The sequence below is a fragment of the Salvelinus namaycush genome, chromosome 10 (genome assembly GCF_016432855.1).
Source record: "Salvelinus namaycush isolate Seneca chromosome 10, SaNama_1.0, whole genome shotgun sequence".
Taxonomy (NCBI): Eukaryota; Metazoa; Chordata; class Actinopteri; order Salmoniformes; family Salmonidae; genus Salvelinus; species Salvelinus namaycush.
The window spans coordinates 30,919,611-30,925,610 of record NC_052316.1 but is presented as its reverse complement, the minus strand read 5'-3'; the positions used below and the strand labels follow the sequence as shown (position 1 = coordinate 30,925,610).

Here is a 6,000-nt window from a genome sequence, read left to right as displayed (position 1 = left end):
ACCCTTTTGTTATGGCAAGCCTAAATAAGTTCAGGAGTAAAATCATGTTTAACAAGTCACGTAAGTTGCATGGACTCACTGTGTGCAAGAATAGTGTTTAACATGATTTTTAAATGACTACCCCATTTCTCTACCCCACACATACAATTATCTGTAAGGTCACTCAGTCGAGCAGTGAATTTCAAGCCCAAATTCAACCATAAAGACCAGGGAGGTTTTCCAATGGTTCGCAAAGAAGGGCACCTATTCGTAGATTGGTAAATATATAAAAAACAGACATTGAATATCCCTTCGAGCAAGGTGAAGTTACTAATTACACTTTGGATGGTGAATCAATGCACCCAGTCACTACAAAGACACAGGCGCTCTTCCTAACTCAGTTGCCGGAGAGGAAGGAATTGTTATTTTAAAACAGTTACAGAGTTTAACGGCTGTGATAGAAGATAACTGAGGATGGCTCAACAACATTGTAGTTACTCCACAATACTAACAGACATGACAGAGTGAAAAGAAGGAAGCCTGTACAGAACAAAAAATATTCCAAAACATGCATCCTGTTTGCAATAAGGCAGTAAAGTAATAAGAAATTAACTTTTTGTCCTGAATACAAAGCATTATGTTTGGGGCAATCCAACACAACACATCAGTACCACTCTTTATATTTGGTGGTGGCTGCATCATGTTATGGGTGTGTTTGTCATCGGCAAGGACTAGGGAGTTTATTTTTTATTTTTTTAAATGGAATCGAGCTAAGCACAGACAAAATCCTAGAGGAAAACCTGGTTCAGTCTGCTTTCCAACGGACACTGGGAGACAATCACCTTTCAGCAGGGCAATTACCTTAAACCACAAGGCCATATATGCAGTGGTTCTTCCTGTAAAAGTTGTGTCTTACTGCAGCACACCTTGCAGGCTGCCGCAGAATTCTATGGCACGTTATTTAAGTGTCAGTCATTGTTGCCATTAATGCTAGTTAGTGCTAGCTTGACCATTTGACAGTCTTTAATATTGGCTGTACTAGAGAATGTAAAACCTTTTCTGTAAGAACATAGTATATGGGATTGATTTTAAGAAATGTAGCTTAATTAATTTGATTAATATTATGGTGTTTCTATTCCAAGAAAAACGAAAAAGGAAACCCTCAACAAATATGGCGCTGTACAACGTGACCGGTCGGGAGAAGGCTACAGTACTAAAAGCAAAATAATCCTAACATTTCCACACCCTAATTGTAGTCTAACCAATACCCAAACGGAGATTCAGTGAAAAGAAAAATCTCATTGATTTATCAAGACCAGTCCCCATGCTTGTCTCAGAGCAGCGCGATACTGTGAAATAGTTGACCACACGCGGATAGGCTATTGCTTAAAATCCTATTGCTTCTATCTTCAACGTGCTTTAAATGCCACAATGTCAAAAAATAATTGAACAAACACAATTCTTAAAACTCTGAGAAGGGTAATAGGAGGTGATCTGCACTGCATATTAAACTGTATTGCTATATTCCACGTGTTACTGTGTGTGTTTCGATCCTCTCTCTCCCTCACACACGCACTTGCAGTCTTGACCTCTGAATGCTGGGCTATGAAAAGCCAACTGGCATGTACTCCTAAAGTGCTGACCGGTTGCACCCTCTATAACCGCTGTTTATATTATTTGACCCTGCTGGTCATCAATGAATGTTTGAACTGCTTGAAAAATGATCTAGCCTTTATGGCCATGTACTCTTATAAACTCTAACCAGTTCGGTTTTAAGTAAACTTTTGTATGACTGACGCCTTTAGTGAGAGGTCTAACGCTTTAATATTTAATAATTTATGCCCGCCGAAATCACATTCATTATATAAATAGGTCCATGTGCACCTTGATATTGGGGGTGCGCCATGCGGCCGTGCCTAACGGGGAAAGGGGGTACGCCATGCGGCCGTGCCTAACGGGGAAAGGGGGTGCGCCATGCGGCCGTGCCTAACGGGGAAAGGGGCATGGAACCGGTCGGGCGCAGCCCAGGCCTCATGGAGATGCGGGGATCCGAGCTCGGGCGAGAGCCAAAGCCACCCTACCATCCCTCCCGGCCCAGAACCCGCACCAGGGGAAGGGAGAAGTGGAGGGAGTGGGCCCCCTACCCTACCCAGTCCTCAGAGAGTCACAGATACACCTACCGATTACCCGTGCTTCATTGGTCTGTTTCGCTTTATGGCCCTCCGATCTGCACTTGTTAGATGGCCCTCCGACCTGCAACCGTTTTCTACAGGTATATAAACTCAGCAAAAAAATAAACGTCCTCTCACTGTCAACTGTGTTTATTTTCAGCAAACTTAACATATGTAAATATTTGTATGAACATAACAAGATTCAACAACTGAGACATAAACTGAACAAGTTCCACAGACATGTGGAAATGGAATAATGTGTAATGTGTCCCTGAACAAAGGGGGGCCTTACAACAGGCCTACAAGCCCTCAGTCCAGCCTCTCTCAGCCTATTGCGGACAGTCTGAGCACTGATAGAGGGATTGTGCGTTCCTGGTGTAACTCGGACAGTTGTTGTTGCCATTCTGTACCTGTCCCGCAGGTGTGATGTTCGGATGTACCGATCCTGTGCTGGTGTTGTTACACGTGGTCTGCCACTGCGAGGATGATCAGCTGTCCGTCCTGTCTCCCTGTAGCGCTGTCTTAGGCATCTCACAGTACGGACATTGCAATAGTCCTCATGCCTCCTTGCGCGTTCATGCAGATGAGCAGGGACCCTGGGGATCTTTCTTTTGCTGTTTTTCAGAGTCAGTAGAAAGGCCTCTTTACTGTCCTAAGTTGTCATAACTGTGACCTTAATTGCCTACCGTCTGTAAGCTGTTAGTGTTCTAACAACCGTTCGACAGGTGCAAGTTCATTAATTGTTTATGGTTCATTGAACAAGCATGGGAAACAGTGTTTAAGCCCTTTACAATGAAGATCTGTGAAGTTATTTGGATTTTTACGAATTATCTTTGAAAGACAAGGTCCTGCGTTCCCTTTCTTGCAGTGTATCTTATTGCCCGTTTTACTGTCGTCCTGGGCTTATAGATCGAGTCAATCCTTCATCAGATGAACCGCAACATGTCGGCTAAAGAGATTTCCTTCCTGAATGCATTTGAAAGTGTTTAATATTGTGATAGTGAAGAGCAAAATACACCAACTGGTAGGCTAATCACACTGTCATGACGTTGGCCTGGGGGTAGGTTTATGACAGTCAAATACCTCTTTCCCCCCCTTTCCTCTCCCTACTCTACTGATGTGAAATTAGAAAGCCCCTTTGGTTAACATAGAGATTCTGGGAACATCAGAAGTTGGGGGGAAATGAACTATATTCTGGTAATCCGACCAAGTGAACATATGCGGTGGTACTTAAGGTATATTATGTCAGTTCGGTTGTCATCTGGCACATTCTCATCAATGATAGAATGACATAAACTCTACTGTGGAAAGTCTGCACATCAGAGGTATCGGGTTCACATGGAATTGTTGTTTAATTCAAATGTTTGAATATGAAATTATTTGTGAAGAGATTAAATGTAATTTTAGCTTCCAAATGAGAGATTTGGGTTTTCATAAGTTTAGGGTTCTGCTCAACCAGTGGCCCGCCCCTGTGAAGAGACATGGGTTATAAACGTTTCAGACACACCCTTCTCCCTCCACTATATAAGCCATTGACGAAAATTTTACTATCTGTTCCGAGGATGTGAGGACGACGGTCCTATGTCAGAATGGTTCAGATAACATGTCAGCTGTTCCGAGGATGTGAGGACGACGGTCCTATGTCAGAATGGTTCAGATAACATGTCAGCTGTTCCGAGGATGTGAGGACGATGGTCCTATGTCAGAATGGTTCAGATACCATGTCAACTGTTCCGAGGATGTGAGGACGACGGTCCTATGTCAGAATGGTTCAGATAATAACTACAGAACTAAGCCAACCTCAGCATGAGCTTTGGTTGCGACTGGTATGAACTTTGAAATCGTATTCACTACAGAAGTGATACCTCCTAGCCGTTGAGTTAGCAACAGCTGCTGCAAACGCAGGTTAGGAAGGACAGACAGAGTATCCCGTCTACTACACAACGACGTTACTACAACGTATCCAATTTACCAGCAGAGACATTCTTCAAAGGACAAAGGACTCGGTTGGGCAACACGGCCTTCCATCTATCACCAACCTACCGAAGCACAGCTCAGAGTAAATATTTATTGCATTTTCCTTTTCCAAATGGGCAGTAATTTAGAATGCATAAGATATTGTATTTACGATAGCACAGCTTCGCCCTTTGTTCCTCAGTCTTCCCGCTCTTTCACTCAAACCCAGCCCTTTTTCTTTTGTGTAACAAGCTGTAATATCTGTTCCGCCCGTTAGGGACGTTTTCCTTTATGACGTAATTTGTAATCAAGGTATGATTTATTCTGTGTATATGTAATTCTGTGTGATTTAGTTAGGGATTTAGTAAATAAATAATTAAACCCAATTTTGTATTGCTGATTCAACTTGTTAGCCAGGGTTTGTGAAGATAACCAAGAATTTACAACCTTCAGATGAGACTGAAATATGGTGACGATTAATATTGACTGCTATTGATGTAAAATACTATTAGGTCTTTAAGAGTTTATTCGGAAGATAACAGCTCTATAAATATTATTTTGTGGTGCCCCTCCTCTCTAGTTAATCACATTTACATGATTAGCTCAATCAGGTAATATTAATTACGGAGAAAGTATTTTATAGAATAGCATGTCATAACACTTAATCCGGCATAGCCAAAGACACGACAACACAATATTACAAAATGGTAAGAGAACTGGTGAAGAAAGTTATCCCTCTACATACGCATTTCTTTACCGGAATATCTAAATGAAAATTCTGTCAGATCCATAAAATGTCCTTGTACAGTAGTAGATCTAAGTAAATTAGAGGATTCTAAATTAATATCTGAGGGGCTTTTATACAATTATATATTATAATGCAGGGTGAATAAAAAAAATCTGTTTTAAAATGTATATGTTTATTAAGTAGTCTTGCTTGTCTCAGAGCAGCGCGAAACGGTGCTAAAATAGTTGACCACACGGGGGGAGGCTATTGCTTGTTGGGGGGGATTTTCACACCTACAGTAGCCGGGCTATTAAACTAATCGTTGGATAACAGACCGGCTCTCGGAACTCATTAACACGCATTATTATTACTCTCTCTCTCTCTCTCTCTCTCTCTCACACACACACACACACACACACACACACACACACACACACACACACACACACACACACACACACACACACACACACACACACACACACACACACACACACACACACACACACACACACACACACACACACACACACACACACAACATTGCATTCAATTTCCAGTGAGACTATTCAAGCCATCGACTCACTGAAGAATGAAGATGATGGGCGATCGGCAAATGCAGTCTGGAATCTGGCATCACAGCACAACATCAACATCGCTCTAATCACAGTTAGATCAGGGACTGTAGTGATGCCTCTTGCACTGAGATGCAGTGCCTTAGACTACTGCGCCACTCGAGAGCCATAACCAATATGACCAATATACAGTATATATATTATATTTTTCAGAACATTAACCATGTGTGTTCTCTTGTTTTGTACTGTTTTGTAGTTTCGAACCAATGATTTACCAAGATGACATTGAATGTTCCTGAGTGGCCTAGTAACAGTTTTGACTTAAAAATCGTCTTGAAAATCCAGGGCAAGACTTGAAAATGGCTGTCTAGCAATGAACAACAACCAACTTGACAGAGCTTGAAGAATAAATAAAAAAATAACGTGCAAATATTGTACAATCCAGGTGTGCAAAGCTCTTAGAGACTTACCCAGAAAGTGTTTCATTTTCCATAAATGTGATACATTTTTGGAAATGTTCTTCCACTTTGACATTACAGAGTATTTTGTGTACATTGACCAAAAATTACAATTAAATCCATTTTAATCCGAC

At 41.5% G+C, this 6,000-nt stretch overlaps 1 protein-coding gene across 1 annotated transcript in view; it reads right to left on the bottom strand.

The window, feature by feature from the left end:
• Positions 1–6,000, bottom strand: part of LOC120054302 (adenylate cyclase type 1-like) — an 86,951-nt gene that overhangs the window by 23,065 nt on the left and 57,886 nt on the right. The gene's annotated exons all lie outside the window — the stretch shown is intronic.